This window comes from Phascolarctos cinereus, unplaced genomic scaffold (assembly GCF_003287225.1).
Source record: "Phascolarctos cinereus isolate Bilbo 61053 unplaced genomic scaffold, phaCin_HiC Scaffold_2;HRSCAF=192, whole genome shotgun sequence".
Classification (NCBI taxonomy): domain Eukaryota; kingdom Metazoa; phylum Chordata; class Mammalia; order Diprotodontia; family Phascolarctidae; genus Phascolarctos; species Phascolarctos cinereus.
The window spans coordinates 74,861,389-74,881,213 of NW_027555625.1; positions in this window are offsets into that span (position 1 = coordinate 74,861,389).

Below are 19,825 nucleotides of genomic sequence, written 5' to 3' on the forward strand. Positions count from 1 at the left end.
CTTTTATTGGTGATGAAAATGGGGATCAAAAAGACTAAATTACTTTCCTAAGGTTCACAAAGGAAGTGTCAGAGTTGGATTTGAACTTAAGTTCTAGCACTCTAATGCCAAAATACACTCACAGGTAGAACTTAACTCCAATATTTAATTTTTTTCCTTGAATAAGATATATACATGTCTTATGTTCTTACATTGAAGATATTTTCAATACAGATCCCTATCACCTGAACCCTCTTTTGTAATGAAGAAAAACAGTTAAACAAAAACTGATCCAGTGAATATATCTAAGAATATATGCAATACTCTGTCCCTGTAGCTCCTCTACTGCGAGGAGTCAATGTTTATTGTACTTTTGCCGTGACTGAGATTTGTTATTATAATTACTTGGAGTGAGATTCCTTTGGGTATGCTTTTCATTTATGCTATATAATTGTAAGTGTCCCTCAAGGTTCTATCCCTGGTTCTCTTATCTTGGTCCTCTCTATGAAGTATCATTTTGTGATCTCTTCAGCTCCGATGGATTTAATTACCATCTCAATGCTGACTATTTTCAAATCTACCTTTCCTGTCCCAATCTCTAAGTTGATTTCCATTCTCACATTGCCAACTGCCTTTGAAACATTTCAAATAGATATCCAGTAGATACCCATTATGTTCAAAATTCAACTCATTATCTTTCCACCTAAATCTTTCCCCTGACCCTCCTACTTTCCTTATTATTATAGAAGGGGAAAATCTTCTTCCCAGTTCCTCAGGCTCAAAACCTAGGGATTTTGGGGACCCCTCACAAGGGCTGTCAATTTCAGCTTTACAACATCTCTGTAAAACATTCTCTCATTACCACCACACTAGTGCAGGCCCTCATCACCTCATTCATGGGTTATTACAATAGCCTACTAGTAGTTATGCCTGGTTCACATTTCTCTTCATTCTAAATTTATCCTCCAGGGCATACAGGATAGTTAGCCACAGTTAGCCTAGAAGAGTCTAGGCTAACATACACACATACTCAAACACTCCAGAGGCTCTCTATTGCCTCCAGGATCAAATACAAGATGCTCTGTATGACATTCAAAGCCCTATATACCCTAGCCACCTCCTATCTTCCAGTCTTACTGCTTAACACTGACTCTTCTGTCTCATGATGTTGACCTTCTACCTGTTCTATAAACAAGACATTCATCTCTTGGCTCATTTTCTTTGGCTGTCCTCCATTTCTGGAATGCTTTTTTTTTTAATCTTGATTCCACCTATAGAGCAACTTGGCTTCTTTAATTCCCAACTAAAATGCCACCTTCTACTGGAAGCCTTCTCTGATTTTTAATAATCCCATCAGCTTTCTTCTGTTAATTATCTCCTGATTTTCCTATATATTCTTTGCTTTGTATATATTCACATTTTATCTCCTCCATTAGATTGTTAGCTCCTTGAGGGCAGAGACTGTCTTTTGTCACTTTTTATATTTCTAGCATTTTGCATGGGGCCTGACACATAATAGACAGATGGTTAATAAGTGTCCACTGATGGCTTGATTAATTGATAATTATTTATATTGTTCTTTCTTGGTGTCACAATTTTTTTCTTGTTTCTTTAAAATTCTTATACTCATTTATATTTCAGAATAATACTCCATTATATTTATATACCTCAGTTTGTTCAGATATTCTAGAATCAATGAACACCTACTTTGTTTCCGTTTCTTTGTTTGCCCCCAAAATGTGTCAATGAACATTTTTATATATAGTGTTTTTTTCTTTCTGATTTCAATATCTTCAGTATATCTGCTCAGTAGTAAGATCCCCAGATCAAGTAACATGAATATTTTGCTCACTTTTCTACATAATCCTCATATAATTCAAGATGCTTTACTACAGAGTGGGAGCAATAGAAAGTTTCCACTAATAATTGTGACCCCCAGCCACATTGAACATACTCTCAGCTTTTGTCATCTTTACCAATTTAATAGGGATAAAGTAAAGCAATAGGGTTATTTTAATTTTCATTTTTCTCATTATTAGTGATTTGGACTGCCATCTCATCTTCTTAGTAACCATTTGTCATTTTTTTCTAATGAAAACTATTTATTTTGATTATTTATCTTCTGGGAAACGTCACTTGGAATTTTCTATTTGCCTTTTTCCTATACATCTTGGTTTTCAGGGTTGTTTTGTTGTTTATGTTTCTCTTTGTCCTGTGACACCACAGCTGTTAGGAAATCCCAGTGAGGAAACTCCCTTAATACACATTGGCAGGTGTTCAGGCACTTATTGTTTTAAAGAATTGCCTGGAGCACAGACAGGTTAAGTGATTTGCCCAGAAACAATGAGTATGTGTCAGAGGCAAGTCTTAATCTAAGGCCTTTATGACTAAGAGTCCCATTCTCTCTTCAAGTTCCTTTTTCAAACTCTTTTTTTTCTAAAATGGTATTAGATGCAATTCCTTCCCCTCTCCCTTATAATCTCTTGTTCTATACACATCGTATTTTTTTTGTTCAAAACCTTTGAAAAAGATAATGTAAGCCAAATACTGTATTTTACATTTGATGATTAATCCTAACCATTTAAAAGTTATTTTTCCCCTTAGTCATAATTGTGAAGGGTACCTACTTTTCTATTTTTATTATTTCAGTTATATGAAACTTTATACTCAGACAGCATATCCATTTAGAATTGATTGTAATATGGTGTAAGATACTGGTATAAACTTAATTTCTGACAGACTTCTTCAGCATTTTCTCAGAAGGTTTTATCAAACAGGGCCTCAGAATTTTTCATTCTTGGTCTGATTAAATGAACAAGGCTACTCTAGAATATTTTCCAGTTTTTATTTGCCACTTTTCCATGGTTTTGCTTTTCTACATTTCAACTAGTAACAAGTCAAATGGATGAAGAATGGTTTATAGTATAATTTGAAGCCTGGTATCACCATATGCCCTTGAGTCTTACTCTTAAAAAAAATCACTATGATTCTAGATTTTTTGCACCTCCAAGGAATTAATATATTACATCATATTTGTACAGTTCTTTTTTAAAAAGTCCTTGGTAGTTTGGTCTACCACCAAATCTGTAAATTAATTTATAAATCTCTAAATTATTTAAATCATTTTTGCCATAATGGCATGACCCCACAATAAACACTGAATATTTCTCTGCTGTCTTCTTATATTTCTGTAGAGTACTTTTGTAGTTGTATTTGCTTAAGTTTTATTTTTTTAACATCTTGGTAGGCTAATTTTTAGATTTTCTATGCATTTTATAGTCTTTTTAATGTAATTTTCCTTATTTGTTCCTGATATTTTTAGTACCACATAGAAATTTTTATTACTTTTGTCAACTTGTGCAGCCCAGATTTTGTTTCCAGAGTGTTCCAGAGATATCAAAAGATCTACCCAAACAATGGGGTCACTGAGGTCAAGGTATCCCTTTCTGATGACTGCATTCAACATTAGAAATACCATAATCAATGATTTGTGTATAAAAAATATTTTAAAAACATGAATGATGACATGTGTGAACATTGCCTGGTCATTTAATGAGAACGAGAAATAACAATATAGGCAAGTGGTGTTGTGCTGGCATTCAGTGAATGTTAAATGACTATAGGGCAGTTTCTATTAGGTTGGGTAGATTTTTTATGGAATAACTAATGAAGGACATGGATAATAGAAACATGCAGATAGAAGACATGCATACATTGACAATATCACAGGTTTATTAAAATATGAAATGGACACATACATACAAAGTATTGTACTGTGGTGAAGTGAGCATTGGGAGCATCAGTGAAAGTAAGGGAGGGCTTAACAACATAGAGTGGAGAGAGAGAAAAAACAAAATAAATAAAAAACTTTCTCTGCAAGAATTTCCAAAAGCAAAGCCACTTACTAGGTGACCTAATAGGTTTCTCTCATTTTATGATGGGTAGACATGTTTAAATCCTCAGTTCTACCCTAAGAGAAAATCAGATTGTATCATACTCCCTATCAAATCTCAACTCTCAGCTCTTGCTTTCATTTTTACTGCTTTTCACTTTTTTTCTGTAGTAAACAGAGGAAAGTCAGTTTCCCATTTCTTCCAGATTATTGCTTCTTTTGACAAAACATAAATCAGACAAAAAAAAGCAACAAATATTGATAGCACTTCCTTTTTCCTGCTTTTCAGAATGACTGCTCTAACTGTTGAGTAATTTGGGGACAATTTATAACACTCTCATTATCCGCATACTTAACCCAAACATTGGCAGAACTGCTGTTGACGTCATTGCGACCAAAAAATACTTGGCCAGGTTATAACTCTTCACAGAGATGATATGTAATTTTCAGAACAGAATGGAAATAGAATACTATGTCAATATATCAGTTTGTTTGTTTGTTTGTTTTCTACCTCAAGAGAGAAATATTTTGAATTTTAAAATGCTTTCTTCTTTTACTGAAATATTTTATGTGATAGTTTCTTTTGTTTTAATTTGGCAACATAGTGCTGAATCTATGACAATTTGCTTTATTACTCTATTTTTTTTTAGCATGAAAGGAGAATGATTATTAAAGGGGCATTCTGCCATAAAACCATTTGCAAAAATTGTTTGTGGAAGTACTGGAATATTTTATAATTTCTGATCATAAAATATATATCAGTGGTCCCATGAAAGAAAAAAAAATACCCATTGCATTTATGTTTTGGAACATCTCTCTCTTCTCCTAAGAGGAAATTCTGTGACTCTTTTTGTCTAGGGATGGAGGGCAAGGAGGAAGAAGAATGAGGAGGGCAACAGAATAAAAGGTAAGGAGATGAAAGTCTGACTCAAAAATATAAATGGGAAATGTATAATTTGGGGTTGCATCTTTCTTTGGTCTTAAAAATTACATTGAACTTTACACAAATACTTCACGGATCCATGACTTTGTTTGAATAGGTATCCCAGTCATCCACACAGATTAAAGCCACCTACAATGAAATAATTTGTTGTTGTTGTATTTTTGTTTTGGAGATGAATGGCTTCTATATGTCGTTCAGTCATTTTTTCAGTCATGTCTAACTCTTTGTGACCCCATTTTGGGATTTTCTGGTCAAAGACACTGGATTTGTTTTTCATTTCCTTCTCCAGATCATTTTACAGATGAGGAACTGAAGCAAATGGGATGAAGTGATTTGTCCACTGTTACACAGATAGTAAGTATCTGAAGGACTTTCATGTGGGAGAGGGATTAAACTTTTTCTTCTTGTTCTAAGAGAGCAGAATGGGAAGTAGTGGGTTAAAGTCGATAAGAGGAAGATTTGAGATCAATGACTATCTCTTAAATCTCTCTAAAGTAAAAATAGGCTACCTCAGGTGAGAGTGGGCTCTCACTCAGTAGTGATCATCTGTCATGGGCTGTGGAATCTCTTATTTGTTAGAAACATTGTAGAAGGGACCCCTATTCAGATACAGGTTGGACTAGATGACAACTCTAAGATTCTGGATTTCTCTGTAGTTATTCAACCAAATGTGGTTTTCTGACTATCCCTCTGACAATGTGCTCTCTGCTTTAGCTATACCACCATATTTCCTCTTTACCTAATGTCTTTCATGCAGTGCTCTATATTTTAAACCATCCAAGCTAAAAACTTTCTCTTTAAATATCAGAGACTGGAAACCAATCATATGTGCTTGATTAAAATGCCTGTACTTCCCTATAAACCCATGGTCCTTTCCCCACATCATTGAACTTTCTGGCTCTTTTCACAGCACTTAGACATATCTGAATCCAATTAAAAGTGTTAAGAGCCTGTCATAACCTTGGTACAGATCCAAATATTATCTTTCTCAGGATCATCAATCTCTCTCTTGCCAAGCCCTGAAGATCATTTTGCCTATGTCCCAGATATCCCTTGCTTCTGTATCTTGTCTCCTCCAAAGAACTGGTTGTATGCTTGTCTGCACAGTAACTGTGATCTAGATGTGTCTTCCTTTGCTACATTTTTACTTCTCCCTTTACTCATGCCTCAGCATCAATGGCTGGTTAAGTTCTTCTTTGGAAACCTCTAAGACCACACAAACAAATGCATTAACTCAGTACAAGACTATGCAGTTAGTCATACTGAAACCAGTACTATAATTGGGTCTTCTTACACCCAGTATGTCAGTCCTTACCTTCTACCACATTACCACAGAAAGACTATATTTAGTAGTCATGAGCATACTCCAAAACTTGAAACATATTTTGAAAGAATTTTATTAGGTCATTTGGCAAAGGAGATGGCTGGGAAAAGGTGTGGCTCCATTTCAAGTCTTTATGAGGTTTCATTATATAGAGCTCAGAAAAGGGTGTAAGGACATTTTCCTGATAGGCTGCATATAGGCAGCAGGCATTTCCAGAGAAAGGTGGTTTCACACACACACACACACACACACACACACACACATATATATATATATATATCAGCAGTTGTGTATAAACATTCATCCTAACTTTAGGAATCCAAAACACAAGCTTTTAAGTGGACCTAAAACAAGCACTAGGTGGGATCTAAGAATTACTGACCGCCATCTTACTTCTCCCAAGACTCACTGAGGTCAGTCAACCCGGCCTCTACTTTAAACTTTGGTTTAGACAATTTTCTAACCACATACAAACTAATTTCAAATAAAATATAAATAAGAAATAATAAAATATTTCCCTTACATTCTCACAATCAAACCATAGATCTACACCTTCTGAGATTTTAACTTATTTTTATGCTTTTTCCATCTACTTCCCCACCCACGGTCTTTTGCCCATCTAAGTTTGACATAATAGCCTTTTTTGGATCTCTTTTATGAGGCTTTAAGAAAACACAGCAGCCTGTCACTCAAAACGTATTTTAATTGAGAAGAAGTTTCTTAGGTGGAAATTGAAATGATTGTGGCTATGGTCATAGTAAAAACAAAATGGAAGAACTGACAATAACTCAATGGTTGATTCAGTGTGGGTACAGAGAAGGAAGAATAGGAAAGGGACATGAATGATTCTAACGATTTGAACCTTGATGACTAGGAAAATTATGAAGCCAATAAGATAATAAAAAAAAATGTGAGGATAGAATAAGTTCCTGGAGTAGAATGCAAGGTCTTCGAGGGCCTGGGCATTTTTGTTTACTTTATTGTTTTTTAAATATATTTGTTTGCATTTTATTTATTTTTTTTCTTTTTTATCTCTGGTTAACAGTGATTTTTACATAATATACACTTAATAAATATTTATTTAATGAAAATAAAATGAATAAAAATTGGTAGGAAATGTATAGACTAATTTTCAAACATATTCAGTTTGAGGTGACAGAAATCTAAGAACAATTGCAGTTTAAAAAACAAACAAATAAACAAAAAAAAAGCCAACCCTCTTGATTTATAGATTAGTAAAAAGAGACAGTGAAAGGTTAGGAAGCTTTTCCAAGTTCACACTGACTGTAAGTGAGCCAGTATTCCGACCCAGGTTTTGTGTTTCAAAATACCTGAAGGTTTTTTTTGTGCCACAGATTGTGTTTAGCAGGTAGTTACAGAGTTAGAGATACAGGTATAAAGTTCAGTGGGAAAGTTGGGGCATCTGAGATTTAGGAGTCATCTTGAAAAAAAGTGATGATTGAAGTCATGGGATTGGATTGGCTCAGCAAGGGAGAGAGTGTAAAGGTATAAGAAAAAAAGTTGCATGCAGATCTTGGCAAAACGAATACTAATGTGTTGGAAGAAAGAACCATGGACCATTGAAGAAACCTGAGGAATACATTTCTTCAAAGTCAATTTAACAAATATTTATTAAGCATAAATAAACACATGGCTTTCTCCTAGTTTATATGGCATTTGCTTAATTTAGCCAAAAAATTCTACTGTTTACCACATTTGTTTTATTTCTTGGCAAGAATTATGTTCACAGAGTCCCACACTCACCCTGGAAGTTTTGGTGTTCCACCCCCACTTAAGTGGAAGTTCTCTGTGGTTCTCAAAGAGTGGGTAAGCTTCTATGACTCAGTTCTACCTCCCTTTGCTGGCTGGGACACTACCTTAGGGCAATGGATTAGTATGGATTCATCTAATTAAAATCAGTCTGAGCCCACACACCATTACAAAATCCTGACTGCTCTCAAACTTGTTATATATCATGTGTCTTTAGCCTGTCCCATACTTAGACAGTCCCTGATAGTACCCAGCTATCACTAAAGCCAGGAATTACAGGAAATGCAGCTTTGTTTTTTTTTAAATATTATCCCTTGGTTTCTCTTCTAGATGAGCAAAGAAATATAGGCAATACAACAGGGTTTACAACTGACTTTTGACTCATACATCCTTCATGTTTAGTCTTTACATGAAGATTTATAAATTTACTATGTGTTCCTCTTGCCTCCTCATTTATGGTATAGGGCATGAATTTAAGATATTGTAGAATCAGAAGAAAATTAAAATTTTCATAGTTGATGCTTGTCTTGTTTTTTTTTCTATCTTTTTACTGTCATGAATCTCCAACCTCTTCTTGTCAACCACATACAGCCAGTGTATATACGAGAGTAGGTTACACATGAAAGGAAATTGTATCTTCTACTCACTGTATTATCTTCTCTGCTCCTATGTCATCTAATTACAGTCCATGGCACATTTGTCCTTTCTCCAAGTCTAATCACCTTTTGTTGTACACCTCCTCCCTTATTTCCCCATAGGACCAAAGCCTCAGTACTCTGTACAGCATGTACATGCGCATGCATGTGTGTGTTTGCACATATGAGTGTGCATATGTGTGCATGTGTGTGTGTGTGTTTAAGGGTTGTAAAGAGAGATGTAGATTGCAACATGGCTTTTCCTTGAGGAATTAAGAATACTAAGATAAAAAGTGGCATACTCACTGCCTTAGAGCATCTTATAATACCCTAAGAGAAAGTGAAATACACAGAAATGAATATAATACAAAGTAAAAATTAATAAAGAGAAAGAAGAGAACCCATAATGAATGCGACAAGTTGGAAAGCATCAAAGAGATGGAAACCAGGATGGTAAAGTGTACTGTGATTATGCTACATGAGGATTAGTTGGAGCAAACCTGGATATTTAGCTTCAGAAGAAGAAATAGAAGAGATATTGTGTTGTAGTTGCCTTCAAGTATGAAGCTGTGATCTGGAAGAGAGTTTAGACTTGCTGTGCTTGACTTCAGAGTACAGAAGTAGGAACTATTGATGGAAAATCATAGGTTGGCATAATTTGAACAAACAAACAAGAAATCCTAACAATTAGACCTATCACAAAGTAGAAGGGACTGACTCAGGAAACAGTGGTTTCCAGTAACAACTTTTTTTTTGTTTGTTTTGTTTTTTAAGGAAAGGATGGAACACTACTTGGGGGAGAGGGGTTAGAGAAAGAACTTGATCAAGCTAAGGTTGGAATACATGGTTCTTGAGATTCAATGAAAAAGAAATGAAAATATTCATAGTTGATATAAATTACCTGTACCCTATTATGAAAGAAAGATAGAAACATTCTATAAATGGAAAGAACATTGGAGCTGCACTCACAAGACCTGGAGTCAAATTCCAGCATCAGCTAATCATTAACTTTGTGACTTTGTGCATGTTATGTCGTCTCCCATCATCAGTTTCCTCTTTTATAAAATGAGAGGTGCACAACATGACTTCAGAGGCCCTTTATAACTCTGAAGCTGTTATCCTATGAGTTGAATGCATGAAGTGAAATAAAACTATTATAAAGAACATGAATCAACAGAAACTATATTCCTATTATTTAGATAATCAAAAACACGGGCAGATTCAGAGTTACATAGGTATCAGCAGATTATTAAAATAATCAGAGTAACATTTAAATTGTGTTTAGTGGCTCTCCTTTCAATTCAACCATATATTTATTTAATGCCCACAATGTCATTGCATTTTACTAGGAACTATGGATACACAGAAAAAAAAAATTGAACAAATTCTGCCTTTAAAGAGTTTACATTCTACTGTAAAGAATAAGAGATATACATAGCTAAGTAGAGATGAGGTCATTTGAGGAGTGAGAGAGCACTAATGACACAGGAGATCAGGGAAGGCTTCACAGAGTAGGTGGCTTTTACTGATAAAGATTTTGAGAGGTAGAGATGAAGAATACTAGACATAACATAGAACTGCAATGCAGTTGGAGCTAGAATTTGGGGTTTTCCCAGGAAATAATGTATACTGTCTGCCTGAAACACTTTCCGTTTATCCTCTTTCTGCAAAGACTATATAGAAAGTAATAAACAAGAATTAAATAAGTTGAAAATGCATGGGTGGATTGGAATTTTCACTGAAAGAGGAAGTGTCCTCATGGATGAACTCATGGACTTATGAAGGTATAACATATTTTAAATGCTGGAAGCCAAGTTAATGACAGGATTTTTTTTTGTAAGACGGAGGTTGTCTTAAATCAGCTGAGGCAGTTAGGTGGCAAAGTATATAGAGCTCTAGGTCTTGAACCAGGAAGACTTCAGTTCATATCTGACCTCTACCAATTTACTAGCTGTGTGACCTTAGGAAAGTCACTTAATCTCTGTCTTAGTTTCTTCATTTGTAAAATGGAGATAATTATAGCACTTACCTCCGAGGGATTGTTCTGTGGTTAAAATGAAATAATAATTATAAAACACTTTGCAAACCTTAAAACCCTATGTAAATGCTTAGTATTTATTATTATTAATTATTATTATTATTAAATTTATGTAACATGAGAAATGGGTGTGGTGCCCCTAGTTAAGGGTACAGAGCCTTCTGAGTCATGTACTACAAAAAAGAAACCGAGTGGAAGAGATACCTGAGAGACAAAGGGCTTATTTTTATTTATTTTTTTAAATTAAACTTTTGAGTTCCAAATTCTCTCCTTCCCTCTAGTCACTCCTTTACACACTGAGAAGGCAAGCAATATGATATCCATTATACATATGAAATTATGCAAAACGTTGATGTATTAGGCTTATTGGCAAAAAAAAAAAGACAAGAAAAAATAAGAAAAGTAAAAAAAAAATGTGCTTCAATTTTCACTCAGAGTTCATTAGTTCTCTCTCTGGAGGTGGCTAGCATTTTTCATTGTGGGTCTTTGGAATTGTCTTGGATCAATGTATTGATCAGAACAGCTATGTCATTGTTACAATTTTGGTGTTACCATGTGCAATGTTTTCCTTCTTTTCTCACTTTATTTTGTATTCGTATAAGTCTTCCCAGGTTTTTTCTGAAGCCATCCTGCTTGTTATTTCTTATAGCACAATAGTATTCCATCACAATCATATACCACAACTCTTTCAGACATTCCTCAACTGATGAGCATTCCCTACATTTTTAATTCTTTTCCACCACAAATGAGTTGCTACAAATATTTTTGAATGTATATATCCTTTTCCTTCTCATTGATGTATTTGTGATACAGTCCTGTTAAGTATTGCTGAGTAAAGCAGTATCATAGTTTTATAGTCCTTTGGGATAAGTTCCAAGTTATTCTTGGAATGGTTAGACCAGGTCACAACTCCACCAACAACGCAGTAATGTACCTGTTTTTCCCATTTTGGCTCAGATTCTTAAAATCTAGCCACTGCTCAGATTCTTACAATCTAGCAAATAGCTCACTAATGTTCAGACTCCTTAAGAGTCTGCCCAATATGACAGATGTTCTAATAAACCTTGTTTTTGGTTGAAAGAAAGGTTGCGTCAAATTCTTTTGGGCAGGACCGCATGTTGTGATTTTGGGGTCCTAGCACCCCCAAACCTCTAAACCTCAATATTTTAGTGGCCTACATGGGGAAACTACCTAACCCCAAGTTCTTCTCTAGCCAAGACTGGAAGGTGTGTAAGCCTCCCCCACCCTTTCTTGCTCTGCAGTTGGGGTCACTCTCTAAGCACCAAGGCTTAGAGGTGCTTTTCAGGCAGACAGTTACAAGGCTGTCTCAAATTTGGCCTAATGCTCTCAAATTCTTGGTGCACTGGTTCAGTTCCAGGCCATGGAGTTGGGTACACCTTCCACAGCATAGAGGACAAGGACTGACCCCCTATCCAGAAGCATATGCCCAATTCTGTCAATTCTCTAGGTGCTAGGGAACTGGGGAAAATTGCAGTTGCTTTTGGTTCCTTGAGGCTTACTTCCTTCCTTCCCTTTATACCTCTGTAACCTCTCTTCCCTTGAGTCAAGAGGGTATGTGTTAACTCCTCTCATAGGAGAAGAGAGTTTCACCCTTTCCCCTTCACCTTTGATTTCACCCTCCCCTGCCTGGGGAAAGGAAGGAAGGGGTCAAGGCAGCAGCTACAACATGGGTCCCACTGGCAATGGCCTCGGGCCCTGGGGCAACCTTTGCCTGGTAGCAACACCGAGGTTCATCACATCCTGCTCAAGGTAAAGGAGCTAGTCTCCAAACTTGGGTAAGCATGCTCTTTTTAAAGTTGTAGTTTTAACTGTTAATGATGAGATGTTGAATCTCTATGTAAAGTAATTTGGAAATGCATTTAACAAAATTTAAGTCACCTGATTGGTAATATGTTTGTTTGGAGTTTCAAATTGCTGAACTTTTTGTTTCAGTTATTTCAAGCAACTTTTCATAATTTAGTTACTACTAAAATAATTTGGCTATTGTTGGTTATTGTTTTCATGTGTAAACTTGTCAAAAAGCTTGTTTGGGGTTTGATTTGCTGAGAATTTGCAAGTACATAGAAATCTCTAACAAGTGGCTTTTTACACTAGGACAAATTTAAATTTGAGATGTAAATCCTGGTAAAATTTTCCTAAGCTGTGATTAATGAAACTTGTTGTTTGAGGTAAAAGCTCATGGGATTTTATTTTGAGTTGTCTAATGGATCTTCATAATCCATTAATAAATCAATAATCCACCATCTGAGACATGCTGTAAGCTACTCAGAGAATGTGATACTGGTGGGAAGTCAGCATTGGGAAACACTGAGAGGACAATTTTAGCTTCAGTCTGAGATGGGATCCTCCTGGCTCAGTTTCTCCATTATGTTCTTTTGAAAAGGAATGTTACTCACCTGGCTATTCCTGAGTCTGTTAAAGAGGTGGATTTAATACTGCAGCACTGGGAAACTTTACCTGCAAAAGTGTTACTTAAATTTCATAGAAAGTAACAAGATCAGACAATCCTGCAGGTTAAATGTAAATGATTTTAGTGGGGCTCTTACACTTTTACTTTTTACTTCTATATCTGGGCCCTTCAGTCTTTTCTGTGAGATTTGTGTCTTCTAGACTACAAGCCATTCACCTACAGTTGATACCAAACAGTGGGTACCAGTCAGTGTCTTCCCATCATTCCCTGGATGCAGTCTGTGTTCAGTTCCAGTCAAACTCCTCCTTGGGGCCCCCTTGAGGCAGGGCAGCTGTACACCCCTTGCCAGCAGGAAGAAGTTTCAGAATCTGGTATCTTCACCCCTTACCCCAAAAGAATTTGGGTCCAATTTGTTTAAGGGGGGAATGATGAGGATAAGAGCTAGACCCCAAAAGGAAAAACCCTGGCCTTTCCCACAAGGCCAAATCTCTGGCATTTGCCTGAGGCTATAATCCCATCAACTGGCCTTTTACTGTGGCTACACCCAATCTCCCAATCCTCTGTTACCCTGAACCTAGCCTAGCCCTTGAGTGTCTTACTTCCTTATGGCCCACAGCCATTTCCCACCCTTAGTCCTAGCTAGGCTCCATTCTCCGTTGGCCATGTGGTCTAGGTCCCAGGAGTTCTGTTCACACCAGCTTACTGGCCACTCCCATCCATATCCTCCTTAGACCCCTCCTCCAATCACCCCAAACTACTTGGCCATTCATTCCTAGATCCCTCCCACAGTCTTTCTGTATGTAAGGTCCATCTCATTTACATTAAGGTGCTCAGATTCTTAAAGTCTAGCCACTGCTCAGATTCTTACAATCTAGCCAATAGCTCATTAATGTTCAGACTCCTTAAGAGTCTGCCCAATATGACGAATGTTCTAATAAACTTTGTCTTTGGCTGAAAAAAAATTTCCCCCCCATTTCCTGCTTTCCTTCTGAATTTGACAGAGCTGGTTTTGTTTGAGCATATTTTTTTTTAATTTCATACAATCAAAATTCAATATTTTACCTCCCTTGGTGGTCCTTTCTGTCTCTTGTTTATCATAAACTCTTCCCTTATCCATATACCTGACAAGAAAATCTTTCTATGCTCTCCTAATTTACTCATGATATCAGCCTTTATGTTTAAATTTTGTACCCATTTTGACCTTTTCTGGGTATACAGTGTGGTATGTTGCTATATGCCTGTAGGCTGATTTCTAGTTTTTTGCAGAGAAAATTCTTGCTCCCAAAGTTTGCCTCTTTGGTTTTTATCAAACTTCAGATTTCCATGTTTATTTGCTACTAGATATTATTTACCTAATCTATTTCACTCATCAGCCATTCCATTTTTAGCCAGTACCAGATTGTTTTGATGATTACCAGTTCAGAATATAGGTTGAAATCAAGTATTGCTAGGCTGCCTTTTTTTACATTTTTTTCATTGATTTGCTTGATATTCTTGACCTTTTATTCTTCCAGGTGAATTTTGTTATTATTTTTCTAGCTCTACAAAGATATCTCTTTGGTAGTTTGATTGGTATGTCACTGGATAGATAAATTATTGTGGTAGAATTTTCATTTTTATTATATTTACTTGGCCTACCCATGAGCAATTAATATTTTTCCAGTTCTTTAGATCTTCTTTTATTTGTGTGAAAAATGTTTTTCGGTTGTGTTCATATAGTTCCTGAACGTCTTGGCAAGTAAACTCCTAAGTATTTTATGTCATCTGCAGTTCTAAGGGGGCTTACCTTTCTTCACAACTTAAAAGTAATTAAAATATATCTCTTGATGTGTAATCTCTCAATGTTTAACCACTGTACACAATCTCAAACAGTGCCCTTTTTAATTATTTTGTTCACAAATTTATCTATTAGAAAAAAAGGGGATTTCAACATAGGTACTTTTTTATTTTATATGCTTGGATTCTCAGCTTGATAGGCAGTGTGGCCGAGTGGATAGAAAGTGAACCTCTGAGGAACACTTGGATTGAGGATCTGCCTTTGACACATAATGGCCAACTCATACTGAACAATCTATTTACCCTTTCAGTGCTCTAGGCAACTCTTTAAGTCTACAAGGTACAGAGAAGGCATTTGCTTGCATAGGTAGATGGAGGTTTCTTATGGAAAAAGTCCACCACCCCAATGAAATCATAAGTCCATTGCCTATCCCAATTCATAGCCCCTAGGGTCTGGCACATAATTAATTCATAATAGAAGCTCAATGAATTAATTCTTCAAGGAGCTATGATTTTTTCTGTATGTGAATTCTTTCTACCAACGAAGGTCACAGATTCTCTATTATTTACTAAATGATCTCTGAAAATTCCTGTATTCAAAAAATACATCACCTTTTTCTCTACCTAGAGATGGACATCTCTAAATTTAGATAGAGTGGCATACTACTTTCCCCATCACTATTCCCATACTCAGTCTCCCTATTAGAATGTAAGAAGAATGTAAGCTTTTTCAGGGCAGGATTTTTTTTTCTTTTTTCTTTTTCTTCGTATCCCTAATATGTAGCACAGTGCCTGGAACATGTCAAGTGGTTAATACATGCTTATAGACTGATGATTAATATATTGGATGGTATCCCCCAGAAATTTTATAACATTGATACTTTTTGACAACCTTGGATCAATTTCATATCACAATGAAACTTCTCAGAAAAACAACACTGAGTAACTCTAGAGATCACTGGGCAGAGATAAGATGACCATTCTCAGGAAATATTTCAAAGTGTTTTCTGAATTAAGGATTTTTTCATTTATTTACATAAGAAAAACAATCATTTTACCTAATTTAAAGAAATGAAATATTGTCATTTTAAATTGACAATCTTCCAAAAAAACCCAAGAGTTTGCATTTTAATCAACATTAGTGGAATAAAATGTAAATTCTCTATTTATTCAACATCTCATGATACAAACTACATGCTACAAAGATCAGATTGGTTTGCACTGGAATTTGCTTACCAAATCAGTGATTACCTAGAGACATCTAAAGAAAAGGGCATGGAATTACAATAGGGAAAAGAAAAACATGTGCTAGTGACTGACACATAAAACATAAAATAAGTTTTCCATTTATACTTCAATAGTCTAAAAGTCAGTAGATGAATAAAAATAATCAAAAGAGCAAATCACATTTTGTTAAATATAGACAAATTAATACTAGACTTGCATTCATGTGTACGTTGTTATTATTCTATTTCTGTGTTACTATTATTGATATGTATTCTTTCTCTACAAAGGTTAAAGGGAGACTAGATTTCCATCCTAAGGATATGTACTATGAGATATTGTGTGTGTGTGTGTGTGTGTGTGTGTGTGTGTGTGTTTGTGTTTTCCTTGGATATTCCTTGGGCAAAATCCCTTATAAATGATTTTTGGACTGAAAAAAATACACCTTTCTTATCCTCATGAGGGGCAGTTACATTGGGAATTGTGCTCTTATCTCTCAAGTCCACCCCATTCAAAACCTGTAGTTTGAAATAATTTCTTTAAAAAAATTATCTGTCTTTTATTACTGAGCCAGATTCTCTCACACAAGGTGGGAAAACTGCAGGCCCAAAAATGTCTCTGTATTTTCAAGGGGATGAATTACCTCATTTTACTCAATGCATCTTTTTCAAAATGAGAAATAGTGTGTAAAAGCTAGGGCCACAGGAATCATGCTGTAGTCTAATCCCCTCATTTTACAGAGGAGAAAACTGAAGAAAGGAGAAGTTACTTTCTTAAAAGTCAGTAATTTTTCAAAAAAACCAAACCAAACCAAAACAAAAAAAACACGAATAGAAAATGTACAATGATAATCTTAAATTTTAAGGAGAGCTTCATATTTGAAGATATCAAATGTTGAATATTTTTTACAGAAAAAAACAATTTATAGTATCATATAATAACCTCCTGTGTTATTTGGCAATCTTCATCAATTTTTACGTATATATATGTATATATATGTGTGTGTGTGTGTATAAGCATATATATATAAATATATACATATATATTATATATATACACATATGCCTGTGTATGTGTATATAAAAATAGATTCTCTGTAGGGCACGACTCACTCTCTCTAAGACTTCTCTGTATCTTTAATGGATTCATTGGAAAGGTTTTGAGCGTTATTAAATAATACATTTATGAGTACATGGATGCCTTTTGGTCCATGGGGAGTCAGCATGGTACAAAGGTTTTAGTGGGGAGGGAAGCAACAACATTGGAATAGTATTCAGGAGATTTAGGTTCTAATTAAGAGGATTTCAAATTGAAGGTTAAAATGGTCAAACTGTGATGCAGAGAGGTTAAGTCAATTTCCTAAGGTAACATTCAGCATCAGAATCAAGTATAAGACTGAAATCTTCTAACTCCAAATTCAATGGTTTTTGCACCACACTGCCTCCCATTAAACCAAACCTCCTTTTAGGATTTGCCACTTATTCACTGCACTTGTGACCTTGTGCATTTAACCTCTGTGAATTTCAGTTTCTTCATCAGGATGAAGAATTGGGGAGGGGAGTATCAACTAGATTATTAAAAAGGTTCTTTCCCATACTAAAATGCTACACTTTTATGCTGCCTGTGTAGACTTATATAGATTTGCTTTCTATGGCTAAATGACAGTGTTTGTCAAGTTGTGGTTTGTTGTTATGATATGGCAAAAGGCCCTGTTATGATTTGTTGCTGTAAGTGATTCAAAGGTAACCAATTTTTTCAACCTTTTCCAACAGACTCAACTTTAGTATGGACAAAAGACGCATGTTAGGAGGTTACAAACAATTTCCTCGCCACTGTATCACTTAGTCCTTTTCTGCTTAAGAGAGAAGAACCTTGAGGATATTTTTCCTAGTAGGAGGGTAGGAAGGAAGAGGGCCTTACGATAAGACATAAAAACTAAAATACTTTTATGATGATAAGGCAAATGGGAACTGAGCTGAAAGACTTAGTGGAGACAATAGAGAAGAGAGTAGTTCAAAGAAGAATTCAGAAGAATTCAAAAAACATGTATGACCTTAGCTTAGGCATTTGCAACTTTGGTTGAGCAGGCTGGAGGAGGGAAGATGCTATATAAATATTGACTGAGAGAGCTAAGGAGATCTGTAGCCCTTCGGTGAGAGGTAGAGACAATCTTCCTTCCCTTAGGAAATGAAGGACAGTGAAGCAAGTGTACTTCAAGAAAAGATTTTATCCAGACTGAAAAAGCTGGCTTATAGAGCTAATGTTATCCTACATAGGAGAGAAGCATACTAAGCACAGCAACCCAGTTCATTTGATGACACTAAAGATAGCTGGAGAGCTGAAAAAACATCTGAAATGAATATATAAAATGAAGAAGCATCTGAGACATGAAGCCCCACTGGGACCAATATCCAGAAGGAAACAGTATACAACAGTAAAATGGCATTACTGGTGGACATTACAACATCAGAGGAAAGAATTGCTTTTCCACCTATGCAGTCTGTACATATATGTTCCTAATATGAGTGTTATTCCTACACAGGTTCACCCTTTGAGATAAAAGTAAACAAATTAAAGGGGCTTAGTGATGTTTTGAAGAAGAGTCTGACCCACAAAATATCTGTAATTAAGGTAGGCTTCTGGGATCTGGGATATGAGTGATGGGGATTCCATTCAAATTTAGCTTATGATTTCAGAATGGTAACAGCTCATATTCTAAAATTAAGTTAAAGAAAAATAAAAAGAAGAAAAAGAAGAAACTGAAGAACATGACTTTCTAAGTATATGTTATAGTCTGTGTTTTTATAAATCATCCTTAGATAAGCTCCCAAAGGAATATGTACATATAGGAAAAACTTTAGATGATAATTTTGTTGTATATTTGAAAGGAATAGCGAGTTGTACATAGTAGATTTGCAGTTTCACGTGCAATCATCTTTTTTTTTATTGTACTATATTATGGAAATGCTTTTTTATTCCATAAATTAAAAAGAAAAGAAAAGAAAATCAGTAGCAAATGAAGAGATGAAGTTAATTCAGATAAAATGAATGGAGAAATATATGCATTTCTTAACAGACCATTCTTTTAATAATACGTCAAATCATATAATTATGTAATCTTAGTTTGGAGAGAACTTAGAAGAAATCTAGACCAACCTAACTACCAATGTTAGAATACTACATATAACATTCCAAATATTCATCCGTTTCAAATGCTTCTGGTGATTGGGGAACTCATGTCCAGCAAACAGACCATTCCATTTTTGGAGCTCTCTAATTGTTAGAAAGTTCTTCACTATATTAAGTCAAAACCAACATCACTGCAAATTCAGAGAATAGTTCTTAGATCAGTCTCTAAGAATCACATATACAGAGTGCACATGGAAATTTGGGAAATAATAGCTGAGCCTTTCATCAAGAGTAAAGCAGGTATGGCACTTCTTTGTCTTGGTGGATTTTCATATGGTTTTGTGTCCCTTATGGTGGGAGTGTGAGGTGGATGTTGGGATATAAAGGCTTCTTCCTTCCCTAAGGATCATCCATTAAATCACTTACCATTAGTCATGATAATGGAATGAAATCTCCCCCTTAGAAGTTCATGGAGTTTCCAGAATTATGAGGAAGGAAGGAATATAGTGTTTCAGGGAGAAAGTACTTTGGGCTAATTTTTAATATACACCTGATGGCCCATGTGAACCCCCAATAAGGTTTCTCAAGTACAATAAACTGTCCAAGGAAGTAGATCCAACTGGTACAAAAGATGCCTTGGAGTGGGGACTGAAACATATTCTTCAAAACAGGCCTTTAATAATT